At 33.1% G+C, this 16141-nt stretch overlaps 1 pseudogene; it reads left to right on the top strand.

Moving 5' to 3' along the window:
• The first annotated feature begins 9690 nt into the window (after positions 1-9690).
• LOC143531930 (cyclic nucleotide-gated ion channel 1 pseudogene) lies at positions 9691-11530 on the top strand (annotated as a pseudogene).
• The last annotated feature ends 4611 nt before the right edge of the window (positions 11531-16141 follow it).

Raw genomic sequence — 16141 nt, 5'->3', positions numbered from 1 at the left:
GCCATTGCTTGTTTCTTTTTCAAGGCGGTCTCAGCTTGGTCATGAATCATAAGGACGGTTTCAATCAGTAAGTTTAATGGATTTAAATCTCGTTTATTACAAAATTAACATTGCAAATCAGTTTTTTTTTTTCTTTTTTTTTTGTGGGGATTAGAAGTAAACCTTTGTGGTTCATTTTTAGGGATCCGGAACATAGAAAATATTCGCAATAGAAATAGATAGAAATGAGCTAGACCATGTAGAGATGTGTACTCTATTCGTTCTTGATGTGTACTCTATTCGTTCTTTCGAATCACAACTTCGTCTTTTTCCACACACACTATAATTAAGCACCAACAAACTTGATGGATATCTCGATTGCATGAGCATGCACATTGTTTCAACTGTTAATAGGCTATGAGACAAACTTTTCATCTAAGAAGATGCGCATAACTTATTTTAAGGAACTAGTGTTGCATACGAAGCCTCAACCACCTCTAAAGACATTCATTGTTTGAAGTTGAAGACATTGTAGTCAAGAAGTGATAACTCTAGTTTGAATCAATTTTTGATTATATACAAAAGTATCTTTTATATTTACATTTTTTTATTTACGCTATAATACTATGAACTTTCTATATGGATTAGAAAAAAAGCATCTTCATTTATTTTATTGTAATTCTAATAAAAAAAATAGCCAATTGTTACACTTTTCGGTCACATGCATTATTTGCAATAATTATGTTCCATTGGTGCTAGCTATATCAAATGCCATCCAACCTTACCCATCGTTTCGGTGTTATACTGTTATGTTATCCATTCAGTTTGTGTAATTTAGTCATGGACTACCCAAAGCCGTCAGAATGAAGAAGACAATAAAACAAAATAGACAACTTGATTTTTGCAAGTTTATATGAAGACAAGTAGACAGCAGGATGATGGTTTCTACTTACTTGACTCGAAGCTTCCTACTGATCACCATAGCTCTTCTTCACCTTCAACACCAAAATCTTAGTTTTTATATAAGTTTGTAGTCTCTTTTAATATCATGTTCATTCTGGTTGGAGCTGCTGTGGTTTTGTGGAGAAAATTTGTCGGAAACTTGACGACGTGGATTTTCCTATAAGGTAATTTCGTCTCCTTCTTTCATCATTCGTTAGGTAACTTTAGGCAAGAGAATTGTATTGGAGCATTTACATTGGAACATTTACGTTGGAGCCTTCATCTCCCATCCCTTTGTAATTTAATTAAAAACCAAACTTTTTCTTTAAAGTTTGTTTATAGTTACAATATTACCTATCAACTATTATTAATATTTGTAAATTTAAAGAATGGTTACAACTATAGCCCTTAATTTTTTTTTACCTATATCTTATTTTAGTTTTTACTTTTAATTCAACTGTCCTCGTAATTTTTAAACATTGATAACTTTTTCATACTTTAATATATTTTTTTTTTAAAAAGCTACACCATTGGTTTATTGGATTTTAATAATCCCTATTGAATGATATTGGCCAGTAGTAATCCTTATTCATTTTATCGCCACTAACGGTCCCAAATTTAAAAAAGTTGGCCCCCAATAGTCCTCTGTGAAAAGGAATTAACGGAATTATACTTTTTTTCCGAATTTTAAACTAATGTTTTAGGGCTTATGATCGGAAGGAGGATATGAATTAATTGATGTAAAACTTTGCTTGAAATGGTGATCCAAACGACTTGATTATTGGTAATTGTAAGTTCAAAGACTCGAATTGAAGCATTGTTTCGTCGTTTTCAAGCACTGTTTCGAATTAAATTTTATATCAAGTGACTCGTATCCTCCTTCCGATCAAAAGACCTAAAACACTGGTTTGAAACTCGGAAAAAAGTATAACGACGTTAAGTCCATTTTAACAGGGGACTATTGGGGGCTAACTCTTTTAAATTTGGGACCGCCAGTGGCGATAAAATGAATAGGGATTATTATCGGTCAACACCATTCAATAGGGATTATTAAAATCCAATAAACCTTTTATCTATAATTTGAGTATAATATTGTTATAAGCTTTTCCAGTTAAAAGGTAATAACATTTTGCGTAGGGGTGTTTGTAGTCTAGTTTTGATGGTTTTAAATCAAACCGTTAGTAACGGTTTTTTGTCATCAAAAATCAAAATAGAACCTTTGAAGATTGAAACTATCGGCCAAAAGTTAAAGAAAAAAAATCAACCGTGAAATCAAACCCATGACCGGTATGAACAATTTTACGGTTTCAAACCGAATAATGAACACGCATAAACTTATTATGTGATTACCAAAGACTGTGTTTCCCGCTGCTAACTTACATGAAGGCAGCCGGAATCAACGGTGTCGGTACTAAATCTTAAAGAATAATATGTTTCAAATAAATAATTTTTTTCTAAAAATGAAAACGAAAACTGAATTGACAGATCTCGTGCCGCCGCGTGGACCAATAGGCATGCTGCGACACCAAATTCCAATCTTTATCTTATATAATTATAATACGCTTGTTATGAGCAATATAATGATTATATTAGTTTTCTATGAGACCATCCAAAGGAATGTTGTTTGCCAAGGCACCACTTCACACCCAGCTGCGGACTCACACGCAACCCATTGGGTTCGCAGAAACTCGTTAAATTAAAGAAAGTTCGTCAAAGCGATATATAATATTTGTAATGTGAATGACGTGAACCGATAGAAAAAAGTTCAATGTTGGTGTAGTGGCAAATGTGCTTCAGTTCCCCCTTGGTGAAAGGTCACTAAGTGTGAATTATAAGTTCCTTCTATCATTTTTAATAGTTGCATCCATGTGTTTTTTTTTCTTTTTTTTTTTTTATAAAATGTGTGCTTTATAAATGCAGTTTTGTTCAAACATCTAGTGAAGACTTGGGAGGCTTATCTAATCACTATGAAGAAGACCAATGGTTGATAAAACAATTTCCATTTTAGAATTTCCATCAGGACATGCGTGCATAACAACGAAGCTTGGATAACAAGAAGTGTCGATAGTGAGAAGAGAGTGGAAAGCGATTCGATGAAGTTTTATTATCCAGAAGATGAATTTATTCTGAAGTGGAATAGAAGTTTTTTGTTATGTTCTGTGATAGCACTGTCTTTAGATCCTCTGTTTCTATATATTCCTATAATTAAGGGTACCCAGAAGTGCCTTGGAATGGACCGTGATTTGGAGATTGTTGTATGCATCCTTCGTTCTTTGGCTGACATATTATATGCATTTCACATCATCATCCAGTTTCGAACTGCTCATGTAGGTCGTCATGACGGTATATTTGGAAGAACAATATTAAAAGGTGAACCTCAGTATGTGGCAAAACATTACCTAAAATCCTACTTCATCATAGATGTGTTAGCAGCACTTCCCCTTCCACAGGTATGTGTATGTATGATTTCTATTCTTAATTATGCTACTTGCGGATCTTGGAATTTATATAATTATCTTCTAAGTATACTTTGATATTGAGTGAGTGAGAGCGACTTAAAAGGTGTAGCAGGGCATACAAGTTATCCATAAGAGGGCATTAACAAGTATAATTTTGATATTTTCAGTGGTGGATGTGTGGGCATACACGATTGGACCGAATAAGAAATGATGTTTTTCGAGAGAGATTAGGGGTTGCTAACATTTCAGATAAGATAAGAGAAGGGAGATTGAGATGGTTTGGACATGTGAAGAGAAGAGAGACGATGGCTCCTGTCCGATCTGTAGAAACTATTAGTATAGAGGGGAGGAGGGATAGAGGACGTTCCAAATTAACTTAGGCCGAGAGGATTAGGCATGATTTGCTCGATTTGAACCTTTCCGAGGACATGGTTGAGGATAGGAATTCTTGGAGACCTAGGATTAAGGCTAAGGACTTTTAGGAAAAACGTAGAGTTTTGATTATAATTCTATCATAGGGGGTGTTTCCTTACCTTATTTCGAGTGAAAAGTGATATATTACTATAATACCTTTCCTCAAATTAGTATTTATAACACATATTTAGTATTCATTACTAATATCACTATTATTGATCTATTTCTATATTTAGTACAACTATTATTACTATAACACCTTTAGTATTCATTACTAATATCACTATTATTACTGTAACACATATATAGTATTGATCTTTCATTATAGTATCACTATTATTGATCTATCGTCACTAATATCACTATTATTACTGTAACAGATATTTAGTATTCACTACTAATATCACTATTATTATCGATCCCATGCATATGGTTTTCGAGCCGAGGGTCTCTCTAGAAGCAACCTCTCTATCTTTTGGGATGGAGGTACGGTTTGCCTACATCCCACCCTCCCCAGACCCTGCTAACAGCTTAAAATTATAAAGTAACAATATGGTTATCCCGATTAACCCGACTAACTCGAAACCTGAATAACTCGAACCTGACTAACCCGAACCTTAACAGGGTCGGGTTGCGGGTTAGATATTCTTAAGGAAAGCCCGACTAACCCGACCTGATTAACCCGAAACCCGATCGGATTGACCCGATGAACACCCCTAGTTCTTGATGACCAACCGAGTTCCTACCGTCCACACAGGTTAATCCGAAAATTTTTTGAAAGGGGGCCAGGTTACAAGGGGTAATCACAAGGGGGGCTGGAAATTTTTTTTTTTTTCAAAAGAGGGGTTACCTCCCTTTCTAATGGCGGGTAGTTTTATATGTAATAGGGGTGTTAGGTGGTGACAGGGTACGAGGTTCTCCCCTCTCTTAGAAATGGCGGTGAGTTTGAAAAAGTGGTCTCCCCTCCATTGGCAATGGCGTGGACTGCAAAATGATACTCCCCTCCCTTTGTAATGGCGGAAAGTCTGAAAAAGGTATCATGTGAGCAAGGAAACCTTTCCATTTGCCACTTACCACATGTGCAATTTGTTTTAAGGTACTCAATGGTATAATCGTTTCCACCGATTGAGTTTGGTTGTATCTTTGATACGACCTTGTACCTACCGTTTCGAAAATCGAACTCCATTAAATGGTGTTCACGCGACCGAGCATCACGCTTTTCAAACCAACACCATGTGCGAGGGGGTAACCTTGTGTTACAGTTCCATGCAATCTTGGTATTCTTCACCCATTGTTGCACCGACTTTTCAAGCGTACAATTATGGCCTTGATTGGCATAAGCCTTATCCCCCCCCCCCCCCCAATGCATTGTTAAAGCTCTCCGATATGTTAGTCGTTAGATTCCCCCAACGACGATGGTTCTTATCCTTTACAAGCGTCCATTTTTCCTCTTTAATACCTCTTAGATACTCCCATGCATCTTTATTGATATGCTTCATTATACCAACCGAATGATTGTACTTCCTTACTTGTGTGGTGCTACCAATAATCCAACAAAGGTGTTTCAATTTAGACACCTTAAACTTCTGCATTAAATTGCTTCGAACGTGTCTTAGACAGAATCGATGAACGGAATTTTCTCTCCATACTCGAAGGTTTTTTACGGCGTTAATGATACCTTTGTGTCTATCCGAAATAACATACAACTTTCCCCCCCGGTGTGCTGCGATGTGAACCCAAAGTTGTGTGAAGAACCATTTCCAGCTTTCCACCGTCTCCTCATAACAATTGCGAAAGCGATAGGGACGATGTATTTGTTGGCATTTTTCGTGACAGCAATTAGCATTTTGCCTCGGTAAGATCCCTTCAAGTGAGTACCGTCAACTGATATTATCGGCATGCAATGTTGAAATGTTTTTATGGCAGGCCCAAATGCCCAAAACACAAATTTAAACGTAAAACAATCACAAGGTCTTGCGGGAGCATGTAGCCATTCAACAACGGTACCAGGATTAGATGTTTGTAATGCTGCAATGTATTGTGGTAACGCCAGAAAGTTACTCTCCCAAGAACCATAGATCCTATCTACCGCCTCTTTCCGAGCTCTCCAAGCCTTGCTGTAAGAAACATCAACGTGAAGCTGATCTTTTATTAATGCTCGAATTTGTTTTACGGGATACGCAATGTCTTCACGCATGTTGTGGATTATACGTGTTGCAATATCCCTAGATTTCAAGCTTCTGTTGTTGTTTCTAACTACCGTCCCGTAGCAGTTGTGTGAATCAACCCATCTGATAATTTGCCACATGTGATCATTTTTCTTCTTAACGGCGTTGACATACCAATTACATGGAGGACCCATACTAAAATTATTTTTGCACTTAGGATTTGTTGAGTTGCATCTTGCTCTCCATTTGGCACTTTTGCTTTCAACAACATACAACTCCTTGCCACGTTCGATATTCCACGACCGAACACCAAACATAACATCATCTTTGTTTTCAAAGTACATACCCAGACGCACTACGTATGGAACAGTTTTGTTCCATACCTCCATATCCTCGTCGTTCATTAAAATCAGGAGCTTCATAAGCTCTCAAATCATCAGGATCGTGAGAATAATTCACAGTATCATGTGACAATGCTTGTATATTTGTAGAATTATATTGTGTAATAATTTCATGAACGAAGTCATCATCATCGTCTGTGGTTTCAACTGATGACGGATCTGGTTCTGATTCTTCATCACTGGCTTGGTCAACATCTGATTCGGATTCAACATCTGATTCGGATTCAAATTCAACATCGACATTAACGTTGGAAGACGGATCTGGTTCTGATTCTTCATCACTGGCTTGGTCATGAACGTTGGAAGACGGACCGGCTTCAAGTTCATGTGAGTTCATAAGCCCATAATAAGAATGAACTGCTTGTTGGGGGGCCTCATATACAGAAGAAAAACCACGCATGAGCTCCATACAACTGGATTGTGTGAATGACACTATTGGCTCAATATGAGCGTAAATGTTAGGGCGAAAGTTACCCTCGTTGACGGCTAAAAAATACAACACTTCGAGACTAGGATCGCTAAATATGTCGGATGATTGAGAATAGCCTAGATGAGTGTAATATAACTTCAATGTTAAACTGTAAAATTCTTTTTGAACTTGAAGATGGAGGTAAATCAAATCCAAAAATTCAACGTATGAAAGTTTTTGTTGAATAATAACGGTAGTGTTTCTAGTATAATTATCACACGAAATAATTCCGTTTTCGTATGATACCTCACCACCCCAATATAGCTGAACAAAAAACGGAGAAAACATTTTTTGTTTTGTTTGAATTTGGTGGTTATGAGATAAAAGTAAAAATACTGTGTGATTATATAGTGTGTGATAGGTATGTTGCATGTAGGTTGCTGGCTTTGGAGGGGGGGAAAACAAAGAGGCGGGGAAAAAACAAATTGCAGGATGGTTGTGATGGTATGGCCAAAGCGCATATGAAGCATGTTGGATGGATGAGTAATTTTGTTAGGTGTATGTAATATGAAAAAAATTAAGTAGGTTGGTAGATATCTCGTGAATAAATACAAAATTGTATTCAATAACTTGCATGTTCCCAACGTGAAAGATATATCATCTTTTTCAGACTCCCCTTCGTTAAAAATGGAGGGGAGATACCTTTTTCAGACTCCCCGCCATTACAAAGGGAGGGGAGTATCATTTTGCAGTCCACATCATTGCCAATAGAGGGGAAACCACTTTTTCAACCTCACTGCCATTTCTAAGAGAGGGAAGAACCTCGTACCCTGTCATCACCTGACACCCCTATTACATATAAAACTACCCGCCATTAGAAAGAGAGGTAACCCCTCTTTTAAAAAAAATAATTTTCTAACCCCCCTTGTGATTACCCCTTGTAACCTGGCCCCCCTTTCAAAAAAAAAATTCGGTTAATCCTACTGGCCAACTTACTACTGATAGATAGAACATGCCTCTAACAATCTCAATCCACCGTACGTAGTTAATTAAAAGTCAAAATCCAACTTGTTGATCAGATATTCAAAACCTAATTCCAAGTCAAACACAGTGAAAACTTACAAGGAGTTAGGGCATATTGCCTTTGTCAGCATGTAGGCAACATTCTTATTGATGCCTACTACTTTATCAACTTTTTCCATATTGAGTTGATGATACCCCTTAATCCCTTATGAAATGTGACCTCACAATCTCACATTGATAAGTTTGGTTCTTTTATGATATATTGATTCATTGAAAAATGTGTTGCACCCAGCTTGCTATCATAATTAGAGTTAAGACCGCACATTCTTGATCTTCAACCCAGGCTCTTTTACAAAACCTTTTAGCCAAGCAACGTTTTTCAATGATTTAGTTAATGTTATATACTCAGCTTCAATGGTAGATAAACCTCGGTGTTACAGCCTATAATTAACACGTACTCTCAACTTTTAGGCTCAGCAGGTGCTTGCAGGTTCCTGAGTTTCCTCCAAATCCATGATATTTACGGTCAACCTTTTTCATGTTCGAGGAATTTCTTATGTAAGAAGAATCCTCTGCGATCATAGAAACATTATTTTTACCAGGGTTTCCGATGAAAACATAGTTTTCACATTTATTAACTTGTTGAAAGTATCATTTTACGTGCGATTCACAAGTCACAACCCCATATATATCTTCAAGTAAGATAACTTGGGGCTCTTTCTATGCCATATCTCATATAACGTATTGTCTACCATTTTAGCTGGAACCAACTTAACTATACGAACATTGGTGTTCAAGGCATAACGAAAATAGACTCTAGACAGTAAATTTAAATGGTTTATAAAATTGATTAATTTGGTTTTTATGAGAAGATGATTTTAGAATATTAAACTAAACTGAAATTTAAAAACAAATTAAAAAGAACTAAATTTACCAACTAAAATGAACTGACTACTTTTGACGAAAACAAGAATGGGAAAAACGTTACCTAGGAAAGAATCCTGTGTGCATCTTGGATCTCTAACTATGAAAACTATGATGGAACCGGAATCTAAAGATACGACACCCCTAGGCAACCTAGTGGATCCATGATCATTCTCCAGGTGTAACCAGAAGGAAGCCTAAAGGTCGTATTATGTGTACATGTATGTTAGAGTCTCCAACAACAATAAAGTACCCTAAAAGATAATCGATACACCTTAAAGTCGTGAATATTGTTGAGTGTCCTATGTTTTTTCTTTCTCATCTCCAATTCTTCTATGTGTTTCTCATCTCCTTGTCTAATGTTTGATTTCTTTTGTTGTAATCGTTAACTTTATCAACAGATTGAATCAAGTTGTGATTTCTGCATTGGTTTAAGTTTGATTGTGCTAATATAGAATCACTTCATAGTCCATTAATAATAACCATAAAACCAATAAACAGTCCAAGAATTCAACAAATAGTCATCAAAACCTAGGTAACTAGGGAGGTTTGGCTACAAACCATGTGTTCCGAGTCATCTTTCCAATATGAATTTAATGCTTAAACAAATAGAGAGACCAAGGAAATTTCGATTGTGAGTCAGTTTCCTAACTGTGAATCCAATCCTCATTCAAATGTAACTTAAGGCACCCTTGCATCGCATTACATATTAAAGCATAGAGCCGCCCTGGTATATGATGCTCTCAAAATGAAAACGCTAGATTTCTTATCAAACTAAAAGTTTGATTGTATTGTTTACAAATGGTAATGAGGTTTATATACTTGCCTGAATTGTTGTAAACCAATGCAACTGTCGGTTCATAATATTAATAATATATATGGTTTAATGAGCTAATATATGTAGTTGAACTCTTGAGCTGCTTATGTTGTTACAGAAATATTTGCATTCTTACTCAAACCAGACTCTTAGAATGGAGGAGATGACAGAAAAAAGGCGAGAAGCCGAGGATCTCATGTCATATATGTTCCTCCCCGGGGAGTTAAGACAGCGTGTTAGGAGACACAAGCAATACAAATGGAAAACAACACGAGGTGTTGATTTAGATTCTTTTGTCAAAGATCTTCCAAGGGATCTAAGATCGGAAAAACGTCATCTTTGCTTGCGTTTATTAAAGAGAGTGAGACATCTTGTTTACACAAGTGACTTTTCAAATAAATTTATGGTCATGCTATAGCTACACTACCCTCATCTAATTTCATACTATCAAACGCCCGCCCACAAAACACTTCTTAGACGGTCGTTTTGATAAAAAAAGGGGGGGGGGGTCAAACTTCAAAAATTATCTATTTGAACGGCCATCTAGCCAATATCAGACAGCCATTTTGACTATAGACAGTCAAACTTTGAAAGTTTTAGTCAAAACGGCCCTCCGACCTCCATCTAGACGGTCGTCTGAAACTGTGTGGGATTAGATGTCAGACATTGTATGCATAACTGACCCCTTAAATTTATTAAAGCAGGATTTAACTTGTTAATTACTGCAGGTACCAGCGTTTGGAGAAATGGATGTCCATTTATTGGATGCTTTGTGTGACCGTCTAAAGGCAGTTCTTTACACAAAGGATAGCTACTTATTTCGAGAAGGTGATCCAGCACATGAAATGATATTCATCACATGTGGCAAACTAAAAGGCATAAAAACGTCCTATGTTAGTAACCTCAGGCCTGGTGACTTCTGTGGAGACGAGCTTCTCACATGGGCTATGGATCCTAGAAGAAAACGACTTCCCTTTTCAACTACTACCGTTAAAGCACTTGTAGATGTTCAAGCTTTTTCTCTAGCGGCTGATGATCTTTTGTTCATTGTATCCCAGTTTCGGCTTTTCGATAGTAGGAAATTCCAACATATAGTTAGGTATTTACAAAATAAAAGTTTCTCGTTCCCGGTACAAAAATATTATATAAATTCCTTATATAATGAGGCATGTACCTAGGGTTGTAAACGAGCAAATCACCGAGCCTGAGCCTCGCTCTTTTCGAGCTATACTTTTAAAGCTTAAGCTTGAATCGTGAGTATTTTTTGAAACTCAAGCTTGGATCGGGCTCGACTTGTTTGTTATTATTAATTTAATGTATGTATATTATAATTATATATTTTATGCTCAACATTATATATATCATTTATATATACCAATTAATATTATTTAAATATATAATTAAATACATTTAAATCTAATCTATATAAATAATGGGCTCGTTTTGGCTTGTGAGTCTACTCGAGCTCAATTTGTGAAGCTCTGGCTCGTTTATGAACCAAGTTTATTTTCAAGATAGAGCTCACGTACTTAAGCTCAACAATCGACTCTAGCTTTTACTTAGCCGAGGGCGGCTAGGCACATTCACACCCCTACCTGCGTCTCACGCTTTTCAAATGATGAGTTGATTGACTTCTCAATTGCATGTTCTATTTTAGGTACTACTCACATCTGTGGAGGACATGGGCAACTTGCTTCATTCAGGTTGCATGGAGAAAACACCTTAAAAGTAAGGGTGGAGAAATATTAGGGGTCGCAAATGAGAGAGTACTGCAGGATGGCTTGGCTACTGGCAATGATCAAGCCTCCACCCTCAGCCTTGGTGCCTCTATCTATGTTTCTAGATTATCTTCCAGTGCTTTACATATCCTGAGGCGGAATCATGATGCACAAGTATCAACTCAGCCTTTGATGCCAAAATCCTTAACTTTAGGTAAAGTTATTCGTAATTATAGCTTGTTTCCTTTCCAGTATTCTTTGATATGTGATGCCTAAATGACTCCAGAATGTTACCATATAGACAGTATTATGCCCACAAATTACTGACTTAAATACAGGAGTCTCCCCTCCCGTCAAACTGTTTACTTTATTATTAAAAATAGAAATTACACTGTAAAATAGTAACCAAGTTTTGAAATTTTTTCAATCAGGTAACTTATAAAATATTTTGTTTCAATCTGGTAACTAAAGTTTCATTTGTGTTCCAATCCTAGATATTTTACCTGGATAGCAGGATATTTAGGTTTTCTTTATTTTTAAAAAGTTTGACATTGCAAAATATTTTTTTTTAAATAGAAAAAAATAGTAAAAAAAGTGAGAAAAATAAGTTTTAAATTGCGAAAAATTACAAAACAAAAAAGAAAAGAAAAAAAAAGTGGAAATTCCAAAAAAAGAAAAGAAAAAAATTAGAGTAGTAAGAAAGCACCCTTTTATATATAAATTAGGGATTTTTTTATAAGAAACCATCATTTTTTAGAAAAATTTCATAGAGATAGGTGATATTAAAATATTTAATAGTAGAATTATTAATTGCTTCCATACAAAAAGAAAATAAGAACATATTAATTATATTGCAATTTTTCAGATTTTTTTGCAATTTTTTAGTTTTATTATTTTTTTTTGGCAATTTAAAATATTTTTTCACAATTTTTACTAATTTTTTTAAAAAAATTTTGCAATGTCAAACTATTTAAAAATAAAAGAAAACCTACATAACCTGCTATCCAGGTAAAATATCCAGAATTGAAACACAAAGGAAACTTTAGTGACTTAATTGGAACAAAATTTTTTTATGACCGACCTGATTAAAACAATTTCAAAACTTGTTTACTGTGTTATAGAGTAATCCCTTAAAGATAACATAAGCCATAGGTTAAAAGTTAAAACTGCATGTACGGATTTGATAGACAAGCTCATTGAATTTAAAAAGTTAAACCACATTTTTTGAGCTAATAGTATAAGGGTGCTTCTAAATGTATCCCCCTCCTCCAATTTTTACTAAACATACCCCCTCCCTCAAGTTTCACATTTATACAATTCAAACTCTTTTTTGAATTCTTTTGTTATTTTGTTGTCTTCTAACACATTTTTTAAGAATATTTTCTACTATTTTTTTATATTTTTAAAACAATAAAACATTTTTTTTTCTTAATTATAATAAGAATTTTTATAATTTAGAAAAAAACATTTTTTTTTCTATAATTGTTTTTCATTGTTTAGAGAGGTTTTTTTTAATAATTTTTGGAGATAGTTTGCATTTTTTAAAACAGATTTCTTAATGTTGGTTAATAAAGAAAAATATAAATAGTGTATTTACATAATAAATGAAACTTTGTACTATAAAATTAGAAAAATGTTAGACGGGAGTAATATGTCAAATAAATTTGTTAAAGGAATTGAAAATCTAGAGAAAAGAGTATGACAAGTAGAAGAGAGGTGTACGTTAAACCTGACCCTTAGTATAATCCTATAAGTAGCATGTGTATAGGATGTCAAAAAATTGCTTGCATGGGTTGATCGACAGTGTGGGAATTTTGCTACATGGTTTTTCATCATATTGGTTCCTTTTTGCATTTCTCAAGAAATGATGTTTTCTTTTTTTTTTTTGCTAAGTGGTTAAGTTACTTGAACCTTGAAATTACCAGGTGCACATTAATGTGACATTTAATTTTAATTGTCTGCATGTTTTCTATTTACCTATAGTTACACTTGATAAACGACTTAAACTAGTTTGATTCTATAAGCGTCTTAACCTTTTTAGCTCATGGTTCTTTATAATCTTATGTTTCAGATGATGGACCATATATCGAGATCAAGATAGAATAAAAATTTAAGAGTCTAAAGCCATAGCTTATTTTTTTTATATATAAACAGACCGACCTTGCATTCATACCACTATTTAATGGCCATATCCGGAATGGACACACCGCCGTTTTAATAGGGTAGGACTTGTTCATGTTACCCAGATTATTGCACACAATAACTGAATCAAGAAATGTACAAGATAGAGACTGTATAACAAGAACAGGAAATTTGATAATCTGATTGAAACGTGTGATAAGTTCTTCACATTATGGAGACACATACATTGATACATATGCATACATATTGGACCGTAGTGTCGTTCATTAGGGTTATGTAATTTCTTCAGAAGTTCCTTCGTAATCGACACATCCACTTTGTAGTTACCAAGTTTGGTTGTTGGCATTCCAAACCTTAACCTTTTGGAATTTAAGAACCACTAATTTCTTTTAAAACAATTTAAAAAAAAGAAACTTTTTCAGGGCCGTTTTTTTTTATATAATTTGTTTCTCTTTAATTACATAAATTGTATATATATGCATATGATTATTTGGCTCTCCAATTATATATATCATATAATTACACTAAAAATTACTGTATTTTTTCTCTCATGTTCAATTAAATAATATTTTTTTATACATTTATCATTATCTTTTCTCTCTCCTTCACTCACAATCACTTTCAAAAAATATTAAAAAGTTATACGGTATGAATAGTGAAACCCCAAATTTAACTTTCTCATATAATATTTTCTCTCTCATCTTCTCACAACCACTCATAAACATATTATATAATTTACAAAACCCTCTCATAAAAATAAAGGTAATAGGCTTAGAATGCTCTTAATTGTACATATATACATTATCTATAAAATATTGTAAAATATTTGACAACAGTAATTAAGAACTTTGTAACTTTAAAAGTTTTAAAACATCTAATGCATAAAATACAACATTTAATTTGATGTCTTTAGTTTAAGTAATAAAAATATTTTTAAAGATCAAAATTCTCTAAATACTGAAAGAATTTTACCTAATTGAGTAAATAAGAAACCTTTCAATTTCATTCAAACCTTTTGTTGCTCATTAATAATTAATTAAACCAACTAAATTCATTAAAAGAATTGTGATAGTGAATGAATTGTTAGGGTTTATATATATTATACTAGTTTGAAGCCCGTGTATTACACGAGTAATTAATGAAAATTTTAAACTTTAAGCATTAAGTGAAATACAGTTAATAAAATGATCATATATTTTTAATACAATTATAATTTACATTAAAATTACAGAAATTACATAATTAAGATTACACAAATATGTTATAAATAAGTAAAACCTTCCTTGTACACTACATTTGTGATTGTATTGGTCGGTATACATTGTTTATCAAAAATCAAAATCTTTAGTTCATGTCTGCTTGTAACTCTTGATAAGGTAACATATAGGTCTGCTTATAACTCTTCTATGTGACAAATAAGGTTCTTTATGTACATACCAACCCTAGATAAATGATAACGTATCCATGAAACTAACAAAAAAAAATATTCATGCACATAAAATATCATGCCTTTTAATCAACAAATATGATGTCATTTGAGATCATCTGCTCATGTTTATCAAAAAAAACATGATTATCCCAAAAACCAGATTACCTGAACGTTGTTGATATAATTCATCCTTAGAATCTTTAGAATTTATGATAAATTTGTTGGCATTGATATTTTGTGTATGACAAATTTTTAATTGATTTTATATTTTACAATTAACAATTGTATAATCAAGCAACATATAAAACCGAAAAATTATAACAAAATGATTTGTTTCATTTCATATGAAATATAATTGCCAGGAAAATGATAAAAACATACTAACCTTAAAGCCATGTTCAAATAACTGTGAGTTAACAGAATATTAGAAAATTTAAAATTGCATTAAGTGAAGGTAGTTATTCTTATTTATAGTAGTTGAAAGTATTAGATTAGAAATGTTTAAATTTGAATACTAATCCCGTGTTATTGATTAATATTATGGGAAGTTGTTTGAATATTTAATTAATCGATATATATTTTAACAACTTACAGAAAATAAAAAAGAAGCAAAGATTTCGGATTTTATGAAAGCATGATAAATGACTTTTAACTGGATTAACTATTTTTTTTAAATTAATGTGAAAATGTAATATTCCTTTAAATGTAATGAGGAGCATGATTAAGTTAAAAATTATAAAAAATAAAAATAATAAATATTTTTATTAAGTTACAATATAAAAAGTATGAATCTTATTGAATTTTTATAACATAGTTTAATAATAAATGTTATGACTGTAATTTATTTTTAAAATTCTATATATAGCTTTATTATTTTGAATATAAACTATAATAAACACTTTAATTATGTATTAACCAACATATAACACTAACGTAAACCTAATTCGTTGTATTTGTATAAGAATAAAATTAATAAGTTAGTATAATATTGAAATTATGTAAATAATGAATGAAAACGATATTCTATGTTTCAATATCCTAAATGATTTTGGAAAGCGAAAATAGTGGAATGAGATTTTGAAGCAGATTTTTTTGTTTAAAATTTTGAATGCTTTTAATTAAGTAATTTCTCTTATAAGACATATTAAATTAACTATAGTTAAATGTAAAAAAAAGTATAAATCAAGTCATAAAATATATGTTTATGAAGCATTTTGGTCTGAGTTATGCAAGTAAATATTGAAAACTAAATATTGATCTTCTTATAGCTAAAACATTTTATACTACACAAAAAAATCATATAAATAAAAGATTAA

Source organism: Bidens hawaiensis, unplaced genomic scaffold, assembly GCF_021521415.1.
Source record: "Bidens hawaiensis isolate Kalapana, Puna unplaced genomic scaffold, B.hawaiensis_p1.1 tig00009309_1, whole genome shotgun sequence".
NCBI lineage: Eukaryota > Viridiplantae > Streptophyta > Magnoliopsida > Asterales > Asteraceae > Bidens > Bidens hawaiensis.
This window is presented reverse-complemented; position numbering and strand designations above follow the sequence as displayed.